At 42.3% G+C, this 23,709-nt stretch overlaps 1 protein-coding gene and 1 long non-coding RNA gene across 2 annotated transcripts in view; one reads left to right on the top strand and one right to left on the bottom strand.

The window, feature by feature from the left end:
- The window catches only part of tspan18b (tetraspanin 18b), a 35,708-nt gene extending 20,705 nt beyond the window's left edge, over positions 1-15,003 (bottom strand). The window contains exon 1 of the mRNA XM_082538406.1: positions 14,672-15,003. The gene's annotated coding sequence lies outside the window, so the exon portion shown is untranslated. The remainder of the gene's footprint in view (positions 1-14,671) is intronic.
- A 3,016-nt stretch (positions 15,004-18,019) lies between these two features.
- On the top strand, positions 18,020-21,820 carry LOC309712199. Its single transcript, XR_014278203.1, has 3 exons — positions 18,020-18,073; positions 21,575-21,668; positions 21,801-21,820. It is a non-coding gene; the product is annotated as an uncharacterized lncRNA (long non-coding RNA).
- The last annotated feature ends 1,889 nt before the right edge of the window (positions 21,821-23,709 follow it).

Below are 23,709 nucleotides of genomic sequence, written 5' to 3'. Positions count from 1 at the left end.
CGCCAGAGGTGCGAGCTGTCGAACAGCCACAGGATAATCATTTTCCAACCCACAGAAATTCCTCAGTCAGTAAGTCTTGAGAACTGTGCAGAAGTGAGCTCAGGGAGCTTCAAATCTAAGAGGAATTTGGAAGAAAATCCAAGCTGCATGCACAGAGAGGAAGTTAGCACAGTTTTCATAAAGTGTTTCGTGTACACAAAAAGAAACAACGCCAGATCTGCGCTCAGTTCAAACTATTAGATCAGACTATTGTAGACATTTTTTTCATTAGTAGAGCTGTAACATGGGATGTATACTGATACAACTGATACCAATCCCATTATTGATTCCGTTTACTTTTTAGTTCTTGATTACCGTCCCTTTTTGATCTATGTGATCTCCAAGTCTATATACAGCATACAAACAGTGCTTGTTTGAGGTTTGTAAAAGTTTCATATCATTGTTTTGCTGCATGTAAGTCTTACAACAGCATGCCCGTACTGATGAAAGGAATTGATTAGCTGGAAGGCAAACGATTCTGATAGATTCTGATCGATTAGACCAGGGGTGCCCAATCCTGGTCCTCGAGAGCTACCGTCCTGCAGCTTTTAGATGCATCCTTGTTCCCACACACCTGAATCAAATGAATGGCTTGTTATCAGGCCCTTGCCAAACATGATGGCATGCTGAAGAGATCAAACCATTTGATTCAGCTGTGTTGGAGTAGGGATGCATCTAAAAGCTGCAGGATGGTAGCTCTCGAGGACCGGGATTGGGCACCCCTGGATTAGACCATTTGGAAACCATTCTCAGCTGGTTCCGATCACTAATTGTTGTTTTATTTATCAATCCCAGTTAAAGGTCCTAAAGCTCAATGCAGTGTCTGCACATTGATATTTTGAATCTTTGCAACAAAACCCAAAGCTTCTGAAAACATAAAATAAACACCATTTACTAACAATTTAAAATATGGAACTTTTGGCAGCGTCTCCTGAGTAACTGACAGCCTATTTTTTGTTGGTCACTTACAGCTATAGCAATGACAGCTTGTCAGTCAGCCTGCACATACAGATCAGGCTCGATGCTGCAAACAGAAGACCGTTTTACAAAATGATGTATTATGCATGTATAGAACAAATACAGATATCTGCTGCACCTAAGAGACTGAAATATATTATGAATCAGCTACATTTTGTACAACAGCGTATGATATCCTGACTCCCCCCGAAGCACGCTGTAGAAATATTGGCCCACTGTTGTCCTATACACCCAACAAGCTACTTTAAAAAAAAAACAAAAAAAAAAACAAACATCTGGAAACCATTTCTAGGCTTCACTTAAATGTTTCTGCAATACCGTGAGGTAATAGTGTTTTTTGTATAGCTGTGAAGATCTGATTCCCTACATCTCTGAGAAGAGATGTAGAAATGGCAGAGAGAAACATCCTGTACCTGTGAGATTAGCTGCCATGGGATATGATCTTTCTCACCTTGACCTTTCTGTCAGCTGAAGCTCATGACTCTATTTAGTGGGTCATGAGCGGTAAACATCATAATGCAAAAGAGACACAAGAAGTGGAAGCAAGAATATGTGCGCAATGGGACCAGATGAAACTTATTTTCATGATTAAAACCAGGAGGAGGAGGAGGAGTGACTTGGACTCCTTCCTCTTCTGAAACGTCCATACGCTTGACAGGCTGTGCCAAGCCAGTGATGTTTTGCTTTTGTTAATCTGAATTTGCTCCATGGCCACTTTGTAACAGTTTGTACATCACACTGCCGCATGAATGAAAACAAAAACTTTTGGCACAACTAACGTATAAATCCCAAAAAGGAGCAATGTCTGGATCACTGCCTGGTACTTACAGCATCAGATCTGGTTCCAATTCTTAATGGTTTTCACTACATACCTTGGTGAACACACCCCAGTGAAGCTTCCTACTTCAGAAATAAGATGATGATGATGCACCGACTGACAAAAACTATTTTGTCGGCGTATTTTAAGTTCTAAAACCGCTGTTTGCAAGTTGTTGTTGTGTTCAAACAAGGGGAACAATGCTGTAAAGGCTGGGCTATAACAACACATGTTGGGCTTATTAGCATGCAAACATGTGGGTCGCATTACTAAAGAAAAAGTACAAACACACACAGAGAAAGACTGCAGGACATCCTGATATATATCCAGGATCTGATGTCATTTTGATTTCATACCTCAAAGAGATGCTTAATGTGAACAAAAATAATCCAGATAACATAAATATACATACATTTTTGGCTCTCCTTTAGGTTTGTAAACACAGCAAAAACCCCTTGTTTACTATATTTATAAAAAAAAAGAAATATGCTTGAAGTTTATAATATTTTTTACATTTGCCTGCAATTAAGACTGTGACATGTTGGTTTCATCTTGCAGTAAATTATGTGAATGTCAAAACCTTTTGAGCCCAATTTATTGAGAAATAAAGAAAAACATTAGCCATTTCAGCATAAGCCAGTTAATCACAGCGTGGTTTGGCAGTTTTCTGCGGCTGACAAACACCGAGGCATTTATTCGGGTTGTCCAGCAGCTTTTTCCATCCATCAGACGCATGTTGGGAAAATTAAACATGGTTTTTAAAATAATCACACCCGGCAAAACCAGTTCAACATTTAATCTGTTAAGAGTTTTCATTTAGGTGAATTCAACAACGGCTTTAAATTGAAACTCCTAAACCAGAGACATGCAATACAAGCAACACAAATACTCCACATGCCTGATATGCAGCAGCACGTTATGACTCCTCCTCCTTCCAAGGAAAGATGGTAGCCTTCGTTTTTGTGGACTTTGCAGAGGGCTGCACGGGAGCAGTAAGGCAGGTGTCCCACTGGGTTATGAGAGCCAGAAGCTTTGCATCTGGATCATTTCCTCGGCACACAGGCTCCACACTGGGAACTCCTCATAAAGCTGCACATATGCCAAAGAACCCTGTATCCCTCAGAATTCCTCATCCATGTCGGCCTGTATGTGGCAGCTGCGGTAACAAGCAGCAGGTAACAAGCTGTGACAAACTCACAACTGAGAGCGACACATGCGTTTTGTCTCTCACACTGTCAAATATGCCTGCGCTAATAGCCAAATACCGTGGAAGTGTGTTTCAGCGTGAGCCAGAAAAAAAAAAATCATTTTATCACCATGAGAGCAGGGTGCGATTCATGGCGGGAGGATTACTGGAGCAGCGGACGAATGATGAAACCTGGATAAAGTATAAGTACAAAGTGTGTGAGTAAGACTCTACGCTCGATTCTCCTCGGACAAAGCTGAGAGATATCTGAATGAAAGAGGAAGCCAGGAAGGCAATGAAATGTGGAAAAACAGGGGGAATGGAAGCTGGACTATTGCCACGGTCCAATCTCGTGAAAATGCAGAAGTGCTTTGAGAAACATTCCTTCAATAGGCCGAGGGAACCTAGTGAGACTCCTGACGATGAGGAGACGTCAGGAGAAATCATGCTTGGCTAAACACAAAAAGCACTCAGAGAAATGAGATTTAATCTGCTGATCTTAGAGTAAATTAGCCAGATGTAAACAGCCAGTGCCATTTGTGAGAAAGTTCACTTCCACAGTCCTGCTGCTTGGAAAAACGAAACACCAAATATCACCAATGAAATAAACTCTGCAAACACTGCTTTTTTCTTTTCTTTCTTTTCTTTTTTTTTTTATTAAAGGTCAACATGAAACTTTCACAAGACACGGACATCACAAATGTGGGAATCTGAGGGTTAAGGTTAACAGGCCACACTGAAACACTTTCTCCCTGAGAATGATCTGCCTCCAGTCCTGAGATGTGGGAAAGGGAGTTTATGCAATTACATCACATTGATTTATGGGAGAGGGAGGAAAGATAGGGAGAGGATGGAAACTGAGCTGCTTGGAGAGGCTCCAAGATTAAGTCCCAGAAGAAACACAAGTCAATAGATTTACACCACAGAACATGATGGATCTGAGACAATCGTATGGGGAGGACTGCGGTCGTAGAAGCACGGGCAACACGGTGAGGTCAAACCCATCTGAAATTATTGGTTTCGATTTAAAACTAAAAACAAAAAAAACAAAAACGCTAAACTATGAAAACAGACATAATTGTAATGCAGACTCTTCTCTGCGAACCTGCTCATGGTTGCACACGCCAATAACAAGCTCAGAATAGCAATCACACCGCTGCTGATATACTTTTAATTCTCTCAACTCAACTGAACTCAAGCAGAGGGACTGATGCAGATGCTGCTGATGCCGTCTTGAGTATTAATTGGGATGGTGACGAAATTGTGAGTAATGCGCTCAAGCGTGCACTGCAGCTTTTGTGGGGTAGCACAGGCTAACAGTTATAAATAAATAGTCCACTTAGTGCTCCCACAGTCCTGAAACAGGACCACAGGAGTGACCACCGCTGGGATATTTATGGCGAAACACATTACAGATTATGTGTTTATTTAAACGTCTGACTGATTTTAAAATGAAAAAAAAAAAAAAAAAGACTGTGATGCACATTCAGCAATCCTGCGAGCTGAAGCAGAGGAGTACTGCAGATCAAAGGTATCCAAGGGGTCTGTTATATAGTCTTAACAACAACAAAAATATATCTACAAACAGCTGCAAACAACATTTAAGCCTAGAGAACAAATATAAGATGCAACTCATTACTTTTCACGGCGTGGGACTTGTGTTTATGTGAGCCACCAAATGGTGAAGAGATGAACAAAGCAGAGGGAGATTACAGATGATATCCCGTATAATGAGCTGTGGTGATGCAGGAGGAGATATGGAACGCTTTCTTTTCTTTCCTTTTTTTTCTTTAAAGTTGCTGTCTGCAAAGTCTTGAGCTTCTTGGAAGCACAACACACATTTGGCTCAAGCCAAAAGCAACAGGATAAATATATAGACACACGGAGCTGACCAAATATTTGAAGGGGGGTGTTTTGAAAGCTCAGTGTATAGACTCCACGGCCGCACCCGATGTGGCAAATAGCTCACCCTGAGATGTTTTGAGTGAGGAAAGGGTAGACATCTGTTCCTTATTTAAAAAAAAAAAAAAAAAAAAAAAAAGGGGGGGGGGGGGGGGGGGGCTTGTCCATTTCCAAAATCGCCTGCAAAGATAAGCAAAAGTGGTTGTGATAACTGCCCGCTATATTGGCTTTCCTCTGCCTCATTGTTTCTTTTGTGAGGCCAAATTTTAAGCATTAAAAGGAATTCATCTAAAAGCTGTTTTATCTTTGTTAAATCCTGTTTTGTCATCTGTCCAATTAAAGCAGCAGTCTGGAGCCAGCAGCAGAACCACCATTTTTTTTTTTTAAGCTAAAAAGAACCTTTACACGTCCAGGGGTTTTCACAGACACCCACAAAATTACTTTGGCTTCATAGTCGGTGCCGAGATATTTCATATGGGATCTGCCTCCTGCCAAGCGTTATCGGGAAAGACGATCTGGCAAGCGATCCTCCGGGGTGCAAACTCTTGGAAAATTGCCTGAGCTGTCTGTTTTGTCCTCAAACACTTCACACTTGTGAGCGTCACAACCAGGTGGTCAAGAGTACATTGGACCACTGTGCGAGCAGCCTGTCATCTTGACGTGAGACGAGTGACAAAACGAGCGGGAAGCCAGCCAAGCTCACCTGATGTTCCACTGAGGGGGGAAAAAAAATCTCCAAGTGTGTCTGATCGGGGGGGGGGGGGTGTTCTCGCTTTTTGAACATTTAAATCGATGAGCACTGCAGCCAATTTGATTTCACAGACTGGAGACACCTGCCCTGCCTGTGCTATCTTTGACAAACACACGTGAAGGTGATCCCTGGATGCTGGTGTCAGAAATGTTGGAATCAAACACATTTTCATAAAAATATCAAATGCTTTAATATTACTTTAAATAATTAAACAGTGGCCAGCTTTTTCAATTCCACAGACTCTCTTCTCAAGCTTCAAAGCAAAGAAGCAACAGAGAGTTACGGATTAAGGAAAAGGGAATTATGCTTCATGGTTTGCCTGTGTTTACCCTAATAACTATTAGTGAATAAAAACTATTTTACCATGAAGAACTACAAAAGAAAAAAGAGATCTATTTTCTTCTTAGAAAACGCATGACTTCTTAAGAATTCCTCTTGGAAGTTGCAAAGCCACAGAGAATATTAAATGCAGCACATTTCCTTCATACTAATGGTGTGGTTTGCTTGTGGCTGCAACACATCAGCTGGGGTTGACGTACCGTTTGCCCAAAGGACAGAGGCCGGGTTTTAGTGCACTGACCCATGAATGCTGTCTCGAGCACGCCGCACTTTTAAAGAGGCAGCAGGTTAAAAATTTCATAAAGCGCCATGAAAAAGTCATGAGGCAGCAGTGCGTACCGTCTTTGCCGTCTAATTGTTTTCGCCTTTGAGGAGTAAAAATAACAGTCTACACCGTGTACATCTGATCTGCTGTTAAAAGGCAATTATTCAGTCAGACGTGAAGGGGGCAGACGTTCAGCACGCAGGGAGGCTGTCCAAGAACCATCACTACGATCTTCACACAGGCCTACTCTGGATTGCTGGAGGATGCTGGTTCACTTGGACAACCTCAGTTGGCTTTGAGGGATACATTGCGAGCAACAGTTCAGCTTCAGTTTTCAACCACATGTAGTCCAACAGTGCGACTGTGTGCAATAAACAAGGACGACGCTGAAGGGAAGCTAAATCCGGCAAGGAGCACACCTGTGTCACACTCGTAAGACGCTCTATAACCTCAGGCGACAAAACGTTATTGCACGAGTAAAGCGAATCACAAGCAAGCCTACAAAATGTAAACAGAAAACAGCGGAGGCAGACGCCCGCCACATAAACTGCCACGACTTTTAAAGATTTTCACTTTCCTGTTAACAAGCTCGAGGTAAATGCAGTCGTCTCTCTCAGAGGCTTGTGATCATGGTGGGAGAGAGACCGTTATTTGCCCCCCCACAAGTTTCCCCAGGTACAGCTTCTAACCTGCTGCGAGCTTCTTTTTTTTTTCTTTAATTAGAAAAAACCGATCTGTGGCCTTGATGCCCTGGAAGCTAACAGGGAGCCCGTATGTCTAATAGACCTGTGGCAAGTCTGACCCTGTGGGAGGGCCTGTAACATTGCTGTTATTCCACAGGAGCTACAGGGGGGAGCAGCACTGTGGACGAGGTGTGTGGGCTATAAAGACAGCAAAGCCAGCCAGCTGACAGGAAAAGGGACTGAAACGTGAATATGAACGCACATAATCAGTTTGCAGTGAAAGAATCACATTAGCCTACTTACGTCTCTTGAAGTTTACGTTTTCTTCCAGGTTAAAATAAAGAAATCTCTGCTTAGCTAAGGTTCCCCCCCTGTGCGATTCAAAACATTTCACCCACATTCAAGCAGATATGAAAGACATATGCAGTAAATATGAAGCAACCCCATTTTCCACTAGAGTTGTAGCAGCAGCACCCAGGCTGCAGGGGTGTGTGTGTGTGTGTGTGTGTGTGTGTGTGTGTGTGTGTGTGGGAGAGCTTCATGTGCACTTGTGGTTTTGTATTTGAGGTTTGTATGGGTATAACTGACTGGAACAGCAAAGTGTTATTAACAGACCGGGATGCAAACCCATATCACGCTGAATATAAATCTCCAAAAAGCACTCTATAATTCAGCCACTTTGGAAAAGCAACAGACAGCAAACAAGACGACGTCACACACCAACCAAGCGTCCGCTCTGTATCATTAAACCTGATGCGACTCCACCCTCGCCGCTTTGTTTCCCCGACTTCCAATCAGAATGTAAATGTTTGAAAAAGTGAGTTAATGAGGTATCATCCAGCACCAACATGCCTTTAATTTGTTTACAGTGATAATGACCTAATTATCTGGGTCATCATTAACAACCTGCTGTCCATCCCTAAGATAATTTGTACGCTCTAAATTGCCAAATCAATTTCTGACAAGAGCAAGTGTGTTTGTATTTGCAAGCAACAATTATCATATCACATTATACTGTGTAGCCCGTCGTCAGTGATTAAAAATAAACAGGGATATTTACAGGCGCTCAGATCCCCTGTAGGCAGAGGAAATAAAAAGCACCGTGCTGAATATGGAATAAAATAGGGCACATTTTAAAAGCCTGTGATGACTAATAGGGGTACTCTTGTAATGCTATGGCCTTTTTATCCAAAAACCTGGATGCACAGAGTGCGAGCACTCGAGGAAAAGAACCTACAGAAAGAGGAGATTTGGGACGCAGTTGTGGTTGAAGCAACAGAAAAAAGGAGGAGAAAAAAAAAAGACCAGAAGCTGGCAGAGAGTCCCATTTCATCAGAAAAAATGCCTGAGTCAGGAGCAGAGAACCATTAGGCCCAGTGAGTCACAGGGAGAGGCTGTGAAAACAGATCTGAACTGAGTGCAGCTCCCAGTACCATCCTCAAAAAGCAGCCAAAGAGTACAACAGTGGCCTTAAACGAAGTGCGATGGGTTTTCATGTCCGCTGATGTCTCCTTATCAGTACATCTACTCAGATAATGCGCTCATGCTAGCCACAGACTGCTAATGTGCTTCAAGGATGCTCAATTAAATGCATAAGGGACTGCAGGAACTTTCTAAAGTTTGCAATTTTATGTGCAATTAGAAATAAAACAGCTGGTACACTGGTTGGTAAGAGGTTTTATTTGACTCAAAATAAAACAATAAAACACATATATTGGCTGGGAAAGTATTGTTTTTTGTTCAATTTTCTGTTGCTACCTACAGATGAGTAAATATAACTTAAGCTGCTCTGTCTGATATCCTTTTTACTCACTGCAATGATGCTCAGTCTTCAGTTTGCCTTGTTGCTTGGATGCAGATGTAGTGACTTTGCATCCGATTTAAAGGCTTTAAAAGCCTCACAAAAAATGGATGACCAGGATTGCATTTTGCAAGCAAGTCTTGCTCTCCTGGCACAGCAATGTTTTCCTTGCCTTCTCTCTGGGTGGTGAGCACTGGTGCACCGAGTCAGAGAACAATAAAAAAAAAAAAAAAAGTATGAAATATATTCTTCTTCTGTGTGTTTGAGTGAAAAATCTACATTCATGTTGAAATTGCAGATGTGATCTTAACTCCTGTACACCAGCAGATACTTATTATTTTTCGCTATCGATTACCATTGAAGCTCAAAAGGCCAAAACATGGCATTTAGACAGCGACAGCCCTAAAAAACACAAACAGTTGATCAGAAAAACTTAGTGAATAACTGACTGATGACTGGCATTGATGACTCACTTCAGCTCTATAATTGCACAATTTCCAATTCTCACATCACCGCTGAGAGTCAAACACACAGTGAAGAATGCTTGAAACACAACACTGGAGCTGAAGTGGACAATCAGAGTGACGCTTTTGCACATTGTGCAAACAGAGAAACATGGTGGAGTCTTACAATGGAGTCTTTTCCCATTGTTGTAGAAAATGGGTTATTCTTCCTGTAACACACTTCTTTCCTTCCTCATTGATTCGTAAGCAGTGTATAATCCCCCCCCATTTGAGTTGCCTAATGAATCATGTGAGCACAGGGGCTTTATCACAATGTACAACAGCGAGTGAGTCGTTTCTGCAAAAGAAGACAAGAAACAGTTTAAAAAGGGAGGCCAAAAGTCATCTACAGTGAGAAAGAGCCAGCGTTAGGCAGAGAGCGTGGAGAACAATCGCATCCGTAAAATGAACTCTTCCTCTCTGGTACTATTTGATTATCAGCCCAGTGAGCCGGCACTGAACCCAATGTGAGCGAGCCCAGCCGCAAACACAAAACAAATGCCTCCCTTTTACACACCTAAAGCAAAGAAAACTTGTGAGGCACTCTGCTGTACCTTTGCTACAATGCTTTCTGCATCAGCGACGCGCTTAAACTTAAACATCATTCAGTACAACCAAGTCGCTCCACTCTCTGAAGCCAGGCAGATAATCTCACCGTGTCACATACCTAGACTCCTGGTCTGCCTAAGCCCCTCTCTCAGCTTTAACTACATCTGGGGGTGGGGGGGATGAATAGACCACAAGGTGATGAAGAAACCTCCCGGCTAAAGCACAGGGGATTTAGCAAGTATGCTCGCTCTGTGTAATAACTCGCGGTTCCTCACCAGTAGCCTTTAATGGCCACCTGAGTGAAATGGTTTATTAATTCTGAAAAACATTATGCAGAAGGAAAGATGGCTTGAGGGCGGGGTTGGTGAGGGGAAGCAGGGGGGAGACTTTGAGATATTTGAACAATCTGAAACGTGGCTGAGAGTGCCCTCAACTAAGAGCCATAAGCCTATTGGAGAGCCTGCTATCTGCTGAGGCCAGCTTGCCACATACATACCTTTTACCTCATTACCTGCTCTGCACAGCCATTATTGAGGGAAATAGGGTGAACGCTAGATAAGCACAAAGAATTCTTGGGCTGAGCACAAACAGACGTCCTGCTTCCTCCAGATAAAAACGGAAGAGGCCCCTTCAACTTCCTGCTCTCAGCGAAGTGTGGAGCTGCCAACTGCCCCATGTTTAGGTCACTCTCTGCTTCCTGGTGCACATGGAGACACACCGGGGACACAGGAGTGCACGATTGTGTGTTCATGCAGAAACATGACTCGATAGCAAGCTAAGACTGAATTTATATTCACGTTGATTGGTACTTTATAATATTTATAATTATATGCATCTCAAATAAACAGTTTATATGCAATATGATGTAGCAAAACCTTTTAGGTGTGTTGTGTTTCCAACACACCTTTGTTCTAACAAGCAACTGCACTCGTGAGGTATCCAGAATTAGCATATAAACACATACAATCATCAAATATAAAATTATAAAGTCCCCTTAGAAGGATATGCAAGCGTTTAAAATACTTGCTTAACCATACTAATGCTTAACAATTTCCATGTCTCTTTTTCGCTATGGCAACATTTACAGTATAAACAATTTACTGTGTCTACTTGCTGCTACAGCTTTGACACAACACTTTCTCACTCCTGACCAAAATTTGTTGATACCCGATGCAAACTCTTTCCTCGATCCAGATGGATGTTGTTAATCAAAGAGTTTGAATGCCTAGATGATTATTTTTACACTTTCCTTTTCCATTTTTCCTCCAGTTGTTTGGTCAGGATCACAGTTCAGGTTAAAACACCCAATTATGACACACTTCACCAGACAAAGTTTTCTGATTTGCAACGAGCTTCTCTCCAAGCAACGACAGCAGCACAGCAAATTTGAGTCTCAAAGCATCTACTCCAGAGGTTTAGGGACTGAGTCAATCCTACTGGAGAATCTTGCACATTGAAAAATGATTTAAAAAGGGATATGCCTTAGACTGCTTCCCCAGCGACTAATACCCAAGAACAAAACAGAAAATGGAAGCGTGAACGGATGAAGGTTGAAGATGATGGGGAGGGTAGCTAAACCCTAGAAAACCCAAGAATGTGCAATACCGCTGGTCAATACTGCAATAAAGATTTGGCTTTTTAAAGATGGTGCATATTAGCTGTTCACTTCCTTATAAAAGCTAAGTATAGGTCAATCAAGAATGTAAATAATCTGGTACGAACAAGGTTAAATGTTGCCGTGCCTGGCACATTTAAAGAGAATAACATTTTTCCTATTCTAATTAAGGGCAGCCTCATCTGAGGAGGTTAATGTGTAAATTCATATTGGAGTGTGGATGAAAGTACCATTTATTGCGCATCATCGCCGGACAAGATAAGAGCTGTTGTTTGTGCTTGCTTCTTCGCTCTCCAAAATGTCTCATCAGACACTTGTGATCTCAACATGCTTGTTTTGGCCTGCCACAGTTTCAGGCGTCCTCAGCGAGAGGAAGTAGTGGGCTTCACTGACCTCGTACGCTCATTTTTCTACCGAGCTTTGCTGCGTTTTGCTTTCACGGAGGAGCAAAGTTTTCCACCTCGGCTTTATATTTTAGCAGAGCTGTGTTGTGATCAAACTTCTAGCGGAAAAACTGCCCTCAGCAGAGAACATCAAAACACGCCGGTTTGGACATTCAAGCGCAGACGTGGCCCGTACACCAACACGCACCTTCGCTGCTTTTAAACAGCTGATGAAAAATACACCTTTCAGAAAGTAAATTATTTCTGCCAGCTGAAAAGCAAATTTCATTTTCTCCTGTCTCTCGACAACAAAGATGCCGAACCCATTACAGGCCGGGGCCTCTGCATCACACACATTAAATGAAGGGTCCTCTAGCAATCGAAAAAAGCAATTTTCTCATTGAGCCAATAGATACTCCATTTAGTTCCGGGATCTCTACGGACCACTGCTGCTGTAGTGAGGCTGATACAGGGGAAAGCGAGTGTAGAGTGATGACCCAGCCTCATTTTCCCTGTGCCTCCGCTGCTCTGAACTCATCAATATACAGACGTGTACTGCAAACTGTATAAGGGCAGAACGAAGAAAGGTACGATGAGAAAGGATGGGAACGAGATGAAGAAGGAAAAATAGATTAGATGCAACAGACGGAGAGAGAAAGAGAAGATGGAAGGAGGTTATGGTGAGGCATAGTGAATCAGGAATGTAAACTCAGGGTCGGTGATCAGCCTCCCCACCCCGTCATTTGCATGCACATCAGCTGATATTAAAGAAAGAGAGAAAGAGTGAAACAGGAGGGGACGGAGAGAAATCAGAGGCACCCAACCATGTGGAACCGCAGACTGATTAATTTCAGGCCTTTAATGAGCGATGCACTGCCAGGCCAGGCGGCATCAAGTCAGTCACCCCATCTTCACAGCGGGAGCTGCCATACACTACAATTCACACTTCCCCATCTCTGCCAAGGACTGAATGACACAGGAGCAGAGAACTCACCACACTTCCTCTCCCTCTTTCCATCTCGCCTTCTCTCTCCTATTAATGTGTTTTTGCTGTTCACTTCAGCGCCGGCGCATAAACGTGTGATTAAGAGCAACACATTATCAGAGGCACTATTAAAACGAGTGCACTGATCACCGGTGGCAAGTCTCACACCAGGTGTTCTCTGTCTGTAGGTGGAATAAATATCAGCCGGGCACGCCGGAGACTTGAGTCTACTCAAACATGTTCCCATCTAATTGCTGTCCTCCGGAGTCTGCATTGTTGCTGCTAACCTTTATTCCCCGTATAAATTACACTGTAGGTTTGCAAAGCCCCTTGCTGACATTTGTACTTGTATTGGAAACATCGCTGAGCAAAAAAACAATTTCTATTTTCCAACACTCATGTGAATCAAGCTGAGGAGAGAAAGGCTTCAGGCGGAGTTTAGTCATCCGTGTTGGCTGCTGCTCCAAAAGCATCAATACTACTGTTTCTTTTCCCCCCTTCCTCCTCCTCCTCTTTCTTTCTGTCTTTTTTTTTTTTTTTTTTGACAAGGCAAATGTTCATCCGCAACATGGTGAACAAACATGCCTCTGTTCCCAGTTTCTGTGCTTCTTCTCCAGCCACCAGCTCACATTCATCTGATTTGTAGGGGGGAGAAAATGATAATAAAGAAAATAAATAAGGTGGAACAAAGAGCAGGCAGCAGAAAGAGAGACGGAGAGAGAGAAATCTTCACATGAGGCAGCAGTATAGTGGAGCTCAGCTCATTTATCAAGACAGAAGCTGATTTGTCAGTCTGTCCAAGCTGCTGGGGCGTGATATGATTCTGCTTTCTCCTGACACACTGTACCAGCCTCGGGGAGACATGGGCCCGGCAGTGACTTTAACTTGAGGCGAGAGAGCCCAGCAGACCACGCTCACCTGGACACACCGGTGAGCGTGTTAATAGGTCCCTTGGAGCCAATCTCCTTGGGCAAAATCTGATTATAACCCGATTCCCAGCTGTTACACTCAGTGACAGATGTTTTGAGTTTCTCACTGCATACTGAGTGAGTTAGAACGTCAACTTTTCACTCTATCCAACTTATCAGTTTAAAAACAAAAACAGCCCAAGTTTACTAGGAAAAGCCACAAGTACGGGACTTTCCTAAGAGTGCCGGATTTGCCCTTTCAGTCTCTGAGTATTTCATGTCTGGTCCAGAGGAGCTCTGACAGACAGAAACATGGAGGAGGTGATTTTGGATGATGCATCCCTCTGATTAACGCGAACTGACAGTGAACTCCTGCCCTACAACGAAGGTAGCGCCATGAGAGACATCCATTTGGTGGCTCCATAAGTCTCTGCAGACAGCCTGCCCGTTTTTTAGCTGGACCCCCGTGGGAAGAAAGCCAGCTTGGAGACTGACAGACGTCGCTCTGGACTGCCCCTGCTGTCAGGTTTCTCACACTATAACCCACAATTAAATGAAAAGATTGAACTACTTTCAAAGAATGTAGATATGCGTCGATGCATTTTTTTTCTGCATCTCTAAAAGACGAAAGAGAGATCTGACCCGTGGTTAAAGAGGTTTTAACAACCCAATAAACGACTTAAACAATTAACAAGCGCGCTCCTGCTCGTGTCACTTCTTGCGAGGCATTTCATTTCTGCTCCTTGTTTGATGTGAAAATTAAACTCTCCGCAACAAAGTAGCTTCTGCAGAAATCAAACAGTGCGCACACAACAACACCCCTCACACCACCACCCATTAGACAATTAGACACGCTGTTGAAAATAATGACTCAGTTCAACGAGGCAGTCACGAAATTCTCTTTTAAATCTTTTGCCTCGGTGCGTAACATTTGAGTTGGAGACACTTCTGAAGAGCAGTTTCTTACCTCAGTGCCGAAACCTCTGGCTGTGACACGCTGTTTTCGCTGCTACTCACAGCCTATTTCTGAGAGCTGCTACTACTGATTGCAACCTACGTATTCAGGTGAAACAAAACCAAAAAGAAAAGAAAAGAAAAAAAGGAAAGGCGGAATCAGCTGGGATGTCCACTGGAGTGAAACGTGCCCAACGGCGTCCAACTGTGAAAAAAGATCCACCACTACGAGATCGGCGATCCCAATTTAGACCCGCACGCAGTGTTTGGGGGAAGATTGGTATGCAAACAGTTTTCTGAACTCACTGAAAGCTGAGCGGCTCATACAGCTGCCTGCTCTGCTCCGGAGGGCGGAGACTCCGGACCACATACACGCCTCGAGTTTACGCTCACTGTGTTGTTTGTGCGTGTGTGGCAAAACGCAGCAGAAACGTGCGTTTACCAGCTTAATGGAAAGCATCAATCTGTCAAAATTAGGTGTAAGAACAGATGGGTGGTGTAATACATATCGCCAAATATGCCCTCCCCCCAAGTATTTTAATAATAATAATAATAATAATAATAATAATCATAATAATCATAATCATAATAATAATCATAATAATAATAATAATTAAGCTAGTACCGATCAATCAGTTCTTGAAAAGTTCATTAGTGACACATTCATTCAAATACCACCAAACACAAGTGTAATCAACTGTAATAACGGCCCCAGACCCCGACCCCCTGCTTAGATTTGGTCTCCACTAAGTTGTTTCTACCTGGTTTCCAAACTTTGGGGAACTCTGGATCTCTTAGGTTTTGTTCATTTATATTCAACCTTTATTGAACTCAGAATTGGAGCTGCTGAGTTCAATAACTGATTAGGCCTAGTCCATCTAAAGAAAATCATAATTTTTAATGGGTAATTAATTGTTTAAGTCTTTAAATAGGAGGGGGAAATGCAAGGAACCTTCTCTGTGTCTCATAGTTTAAAAATAAATAAAATATAAACGCAAACTGGGTGTGGGAAAGATAATTTACACACTTATCTGTATTGAAAATAAGTTGCAGCACTAGGCATGATTCAAATAATCACTTCTGCAGCTTGTGGTTAGCAGAGAAATGGCTTATAAAGTTGCTGGGTTGCTGGATAAAATGATCATAATGTTTGCAATCATCCCTTGTAAAGGAAAACCGTCCGCTCAGTGTCTTTTTTGCACAGATGAGGGACTCTGTGGTTTCCTATCTAACATTACAGGGTTTTTATCTTATACTATATAGCATCTTGAGATTGCTGCTGTTGTGATCTGATGCTATATAAATAAAACTGAATTGAATGCCGTCAACACTTTGGGGGAAACTAACAAAATTCCACAGCACAGAACAATATACTGCTTCTAGCGAGTACCCCAAGGCATACAGGAATATTATCTTTATGAGACTAACGAGTATGGGTTCCTTTGAAGCACTGTTGATGACAGTCACAGATAAGCAACAACTTACACATAGGCAGCTGATAGTTATTGTTTGTCCCTTGTTAATTATTCATGCTGTGTGACTCTCTCACCAGCCAGAAAACAAGGCGAGTGCTTTTGTTCCAGGTTTGGGGGCGTGGGGGGTTGAGCTTGAAGTGTTTTCTATCCCTCTGTGCTCCTCGTGTCACCAAATCTACTACAGATGGAGAGCAAGATAAGCGCTCCGGAGACTGATCTTTTTTGCCCACTCCTCTAAGGTCATGACACTGACATTCCCACTGGCACATGTGATACCTCCAACCCCCAGTCTCCTGACTCTTTGCTCATTGGCTCTCGGGACACGTCTATTATTTTAAATGTATTTCTAATGTTAAAAACAACAACAGCAAAAAAAAAGAAAAGAAAAGACATCCAGCGACTTAATGTGAAGTTTGGAGGAGGGCAAAGATTAGCTTATGGAAAGGCTGGATTCAATAGCTCTTCGGGGTTCAGGCGTAGGGCGAGTAAAGAGAGGTATATCTGGAATGATTTGGCTGCAGAGAGAACAGCTGTGAGGTATTTTCCTTTTGGCTCCTTGGGTATTTTCAGAGGGCTCAGAGTAAAGAAAAGCTGAAGTGAATCACTGACTAAACAGCCCCACTCCCATCTGAGCGCTCACATGGTTCACTGGCGATGGGAGATGTGCACTCTTTAAGCTCTGACACGGTTCAGTTGAGTGATTATTTGTTCTTTTCTTAGCTAATCAGTGATTGATCAACGAATGTACTGATCTGTTGTCCACATGATGCAGCGCGCCAGTCACAGTCAATACACAGCCACAAAATTGGATTACAGTCTCGGGTTTTGACCTTTATTTGATGGCCTAAGTCGGATTGTAATGGCTTAGAGTGACATTTTATCCCCCCCAATACAAAAGAAAATCCAGGAAGTTATTTGTTCTCGAAACTCCAAGTCATATTTAAGGTGCTTCAGATGGAAACTGGTGCAATTAACCATTTATTTGTTTATCATTGCTGAGAGTTTCCAGCTAAGTCATGTGCATGTTAAACTGTTTAGAATTTGGATTGAAAGCAGACTTCATTACTGTTTCTCCTCCATCCATGCAGCTGCCAGTGAAATTTACTTTTGTGTCCATGGTAATCACATAAGATGCACATGACACTCGCAGGTAGAACTATCTCAGCCTATAGGCAGCTCCTCATATGCACATCCTTATCGCACACATACCCATTTAATTCAATTTACACTGCCGGCACTTCAATTTCACACACATAGCATCATAACACATGCTATCTCATTAAACAGGCCATGGCCATGCTTCACAAGCTCACACAAAGTGGGACTCATTGTTATGTACACACAGAGACATGCATAAGCACACACAGGGGATGGAGTCTGAAGGAATTTCCCCAGCAACGGCATAGGAGTAATTTAATTTACCGCATTTTGTGTTAATGCAATGCTGTCTTGTTTTCTCTTTAAATGTTTTGCAGCATGCAAATATCAAGTCCTTATGAGCAAAGGATGAAATATCACCATTGTGTAGCCACTGGAGGGAGAAAATAATGCTCCTACACTTCAGCAGCACATTTTAAAGCCGGAAAATCTGTGAATGTTTCTGCTTGAACAATCATTTCAGCCATTAATCAATACATAGAGAGTGACAATTTGTTTTCTATCGATCAGCTAATCAATAGGGTAATTGTTTGTGTTCTAGAGGTTGGCTAAATATGTAGCTAGAGTCAAGGGGCCAATAACTTGGAGGGGTAGGATCACATAGGTTTATACTTCTTCCTATTCCTTTTAGGAGTTACTTATATGCAGATGCATGGTTAATATATTCCGTATGTTTGAAATAAACAAATCTATCTATCCAACTTGTCTTTAAGACTGAAAGCAGATGGAAACAGCTGGCTAAAAACTACTACCAACACCCATGGAGCTTTCACGCTAACACCGTAAGTTTACATTTAAAACACAGAGGAGCCTGGCCACACCTTCTGGAGCAGAACACATTTACCCCCATTATATGCATCTGTCAGCTGAAGTGCTATTGGCTAGAGCTCTGTGTCTACTTAGTTGTAAGAAAGCTAATGTCAGTTATGCGTTAGCAAGGCACTATTTAGCCCTGAGTTAGCAAACATAATTAGCGTTACTTATAGCTTTTAGAGTATTTTACATTGCAGTGTAACACTGTTCAGTGAGCCTAAGGTGATATTTGGATTTTTACCTTATTAGTGACCAGTGTTGGTCAAGTTACTTGAAAAAAGTAATCAGTAACTAATTACTGATTACTTCCCCAAAAAAGTAATCCAGTTACTTTACTGATTACTTATTTTCAAAAGTAATTAATTACTTAGTTACTTAGTTACTTTTTAAAAACATGATTTACAACCTGAATAGGTGATGAAGAAATAGATCTTTCAGCCCAGTTCTACTTTTTCTGCATAATCCATCATACAAAATGTAATCAAATGGAAAAGTCTCTTTTTAAAACTTGTTTTATTAGTTTTAATCTTTTAACTTTATGCATCAAGCAAAAATTAAATTATATGCAACATTTTCTGACTGGAAGAAATTTGTTTAATATTTAAACCTATTTTCTGCACATTCCAGCACATAAAATAAATTTTTTTTTGTGTTTACACTCAGTCTTTCAAATAGATGCAAGTAAAACACAGCAGAAAATAAATAACATCAAAGACTCAGCGGTCCTGTTGCTCTATTTTCACCTGTAAAGCAGGAGTCGGGTAGGCGGAGGTTTACCCTGGTGCAGGTGTGCCACAGCGGTCAGTGGAAGAATCCGCGAGTTTCTCTGTGAGTTTCCCATTATGTGGTAGCTACTCGGTGCTTGCTTGGAAGTTTAGGGGGGTTTTTTCGCTGTAAAAAGAAGTTTTCTTCCCACGCACAACGGACGCTAATGTTTTTGTCACTTTTTATGGAATCAAACTCAAAGTAAGGTCAGTACTTCCACGCTTTAAATGCTGCACGCTCATACTCTCTCCCACACTCATATGATCCATTGTTGATCTGCACACAGCTGTTGTCACAATGTAGCACTCGCTTACATTCTCGCAAAAAAAAATCACGGTTTTAGTAACCAGTAACGCAGCGTTCCTACGGGAAAATAACGGTAATCTAATTACCGTTTTTGCAATAGTAATCCCTTACTTTACTTGTTACTTGAAAAAAGTAATCGGATTACAGTAACGCGTTACTGCCTATCTCTGTTAGTGACATAATGCTTGCTCCAAAGTTAGATATACTGATAACTGTCCGATTCTTTCAGTGTTACCTCATATCTTATATCTGTGTTACTTTGGTCCCTGAAACACACAGGATTGACTTTCTTGCAGTGCAAATTAAATGAAGCAGAATTAAATTGTATAAAAGATGGACACAGCGTCTGGGTCTGAAAAGTAAAGGCAACCGTAAAGAATCTTTAAACCTGCATTGTTTTTTGGCTAGCAAGAGGTGACGCCTCTATGTGCAAAAAGTGTTAGGACTGTATAAATGTCTACACCAAAGGTATGCCAAATTATGCAAGAACTGGACTTTCAGTGGCAACAGATCTTATGGGTAGAATGTGAAATTGTATGGAGGTGGTCAGCAGAGAGGTACAACAGTGAGTGTCTAGACCCATCTGTAAAACACGGTCGAGGCTCTGTCATGGTTCGGGACTGCATTTCTAACAGTGATGTTGGGGATCTTGTCAAAATTGATGGAATTATGATGAAAACTATAATGAGATTTTGATCCATCAGCTAATACCATCTGGAAAGCATCTGACTGCCAACAGCTTCATTTTTCAACATGGCAGTGATGCCAAACACACTGCCAATGCAGTAAAAGCATATCTAGATAGCACACGTTTCAGTAAATCACCTCACCTATTTTTCATTTCCCTTGCAAAATATAATGAAATCAAGGGTGACTCTTGCACATTACTGTAAACAGAGCAGTCCAGCCATAGACTTTTATGACAGATCAATTTTTTTACATGTTATTTACTTGAACAAACAGACCTTTACTTGTCCCAAACTGCGCAGTTTGTCAATTCTGATTAATGTAAGACCCTTAAGCGCACACAGTACACAAATGTGAACACATCTTTGCAGCCTCAATCTGTCAGGGGGCATCAGCCAATGCCCAGGGGGGACGTGGCATGTGTCCCAGCTTTTCTGCCCCCTCTAAGTCTCCAGGACGGGACTCAAGCTGTGAGGCAGAGAGTAGACTCATCCTTTGGATCAGGGCTGTATAACACACATTCAAGTTGCAATGCCACTGCACTGAATGAGCTTGCTGTCTTTAATTTTCCATTGTATTGTTTGAGTCATAATTTGGTTTTCCAGATTGAATTTAGGCATGCATTTGCCCAGAGAGGAAACTTTTGGAGAAAAAATGATGATATATATATGTGAAATATATGGGATTTAAGCTGAAGCAGTACTTGTGAAGAGAGTGGCAAACAAATTTCCCCTCTATGACTTTGTCTGCGACACCATTTAAAATCAGTGTGCTTTCACATGAAATCATGTGTGAATTCATGCGGCTCCATCTGGCTTAGTGAGCCTGTCTGCATCTGTCACGTTCACCAAGCTGATGGAGAAGGGTTAGAGGAAGGTGACAGTAGACGTGTCTGTTTAACTCTTAAGCCACGATCTTGGGCGATCGTGGCTCAAGAGTTGGGCGTTCGCCTTGTAATCGGAAGGTTGCCGGTTCGAGCCCCGGCTTGGACAGTCTCGGTCGTTGTGTCCTTGGGCAAGACACTTCACCCGTTGCCTACTGGTGGTGGTCAGAGGGCCCGGTGGCGCCAGTGTCCGGCAGCCTCGCCTCTGTCAGTGCGCCCCAGGGTGGCTGTGGCTACAATGTAGCTTGCCATCACCAGTGTGTGAATGTGTGTGTGAATGGGTGGATGACTGGATATGTAAAGCGCTTTGGGGTCCTTAGGGACTAGTAAAGCGCTATATAAATACAGGCCATTTACCATTTCATTTTTAAGCCAGAAGCTAAGGAATCATCTTTATTTGGAAACACCTTCATCTTAGCAACTCTGTGGTGACTGCGTGTGTGTGTGTTACCTGGTGGTAACCTAGCAACAAGCCCCCAGCGCTGTTTAGAGGAGTAATTGGACAAATCCGTGGGAAGAGGAATAAAGAAGGAAATCAGAGCATTAGCAGGCTAAATCTGGAATTAGAAAGCTTTGAAAGTATCTTTAAGGCTCACTGTATTGAGACGGCTCTGGATTGTGTTTCTCCCTCTGCGTGTGCATTCCTTAGCATTAAAAAACACCTGTAGGCAATCTAGCGCGATGCCTTCCTCCACCTTAATAATTATGGATGTCTACCTGCTGTATCTCAGTCTGTGACAGGAGCCCGAGGATATGAGGGGGTGTGAGGGGGAATACTGTAGAGTTATATGCCAGTCTAACCAGATACTTTATACACCTCTTCATTCAGGAATGCACACAGCAGAAACATCTGGAGGGCCTGAACTTAACCAAGCGGAAAGGGGAAAGAAAGAAGCCACACACGAGGCTTATAGGGCCACGGGGTGAGTGCAAATGGAGAGTGTAAAGATGGAAAAGAGGAGCGAGCGGTCCATTTTTTACCTTTGCATGCTGACTCTCCACCCATCCCCTCTTGCTTGATGAGTGCAGCCATTTCTTTGCTGTTGTGGTGGCAGGCCAAGCGTGGCTGAACTCCCTTCATATACCGTACCTCCAGTCTTCCCAGGAGGATGAACTGGCTGATGAATGGAGGAAAGTAGGCCAGGCAAGCCACCGCTGCATCCCCTCCTCCAGAAATCTGATTCACTGGCAGGGAAAGATCCATTTGTCTGTCACACTGAATTTCTCTCCTTCTTCGTTTGACATGGGCTGTTTGTTCTATCTCAGATACAACATGCACTTTCTACTCTGTAGTCCTGTGCGTGTGCCACACAGTCTGCGTATGTTTTGACATACTTAATTCAAACAGGTTTACAAGGAAGCTGCTGAAGCCAGTCAGAGCCCCATGATGCTTTGCAGAAGTATGGAGCTCTGTGGTTACTGGTTGAGCCAGACACATTTTCTGGTCTGAGAGTCTTGGAAAATGGAACCGTGGGACATAGAAAGGTTTTTCCACCCCAAACACATTCACTTTGTGCATAAGACAGTCAGCACCATCGCTCATATTCAAATGAGTTCATTTGAACCAACATTAAAGTAGAGACATTACAAGTAAGAGACTAAAAGGATCCTGTAAGAAGTCTCCAAAGATATGCTACCCCTGCCCTCAAAGAGCCAATCATCCGAAAGAGAAATGAGCCAATCAAACTGTTGCACTGATGCGCGTGCACAGTAGCGCTATACAACAGTTCAGCTAATATCTGGTGGGAATTATATCCACTTGCTATTGGAGTAAAGATGTAGGTGAATGTTAAGCTGTTAATAAAGTTGTAATAATGTAATGTGGGGGGGAAAGCTTCTTAAAACCTACATATTGGGGCAGAGACAGCAGAAATTTTAATCTTTGGCAGTTCTATAAACAATTATACTGTAAAATTGCTCCAATTTTAATTCCGATTACACCTTTACACCTAATTACACCTAATATCACCATAATTAAAAAAAGATAAACAAAATAAAAACTATTATTGTGCTGGATTCTGATTTGTAATAATGCTCTTTCAGCTTTCATTTTCCTTTTCCCTTTCTCAAAACATCCAAATTCACTCCACGGAAAGTGCAAAGGGATACAAGATACCTGCCAGAGAGCCCTCATGCACTTGACAATTTGAAAGCCCTTGGTCCTCATGGACTTAACAGAAAGTCTGTGAGTGTGAATTTGAATGTCTTTGCTGCTTTTATGTCACATATTGGGCCATGATAGGCATCAGGTTTTTGAGAAAATGCATGACCCTCTTACCGTAGCAGCATTTTGCACCCATGAGTCACTGTTCTGCTTCTACTGCGCCTCTCAATTCCTTGATTAAATAGTAATTTAACGTCTGGGATACAATCACTTGCTGTAGAAGATCTGTGGATCTGCTGTGATACATTTACAATGAAGAACTGCTTTAAATTGCTCTCTGATGTTTTACAGTGTACTTTGGTGGCTTGTCAGCCATAGCCTGCTTGTCTGGTTTTGAGTGGAGAGCAGCAGTCAGGTGTGGAAACAACATCACGGTGGTCACTGTTTGTTTTGCTTTGCGTCTTCTCTCTCTTCGGCCAGTTTGGGACCTCGTTGACCAAGTTTGATGTGAACACGTGTTTATAACATTTGAATACGGGGCCATAAGTCTAACAACTGTCATATCCAACCACTCTGGTTGTTGTTTTAATGTCCTGTGAGCCAATAATGACGTTCACAGAGTTTCTTTTGGATCTGATACACTTTACATTGCAGCCTTCCTACAGATGTCCAGGTAATTTTCCTCCTTTGGCTTCAGAGAACTCGTATACATAAATGAAATATGGATGTAGCTTGAAATCATCTCCAGCGGCATCCAATCTCTTGAATCAACTTTGGGGATGTTTCCCTGCCAACTTCTGCTTGGATACCAGCACTTCCTTAGCAACTGCATGGCCAGAGGCTATATATGTGCATTTAAT

This window comes from Aulonocara stuartgranti (genome assembly GCF_965226115.1).
Source record: "Aulonocara stuartgranti genome assembly, chromosome: 7".
Lineage (NCBI taxonomy): Eukaryota > Metazoa > Chordata > Actinopteri > Cichliformes > Cichlidae > Aulonocara > Aulonocara stuartgranti.
This window is presented reverse-complemented; position numbering and strand designations above follow the sequence as displayed.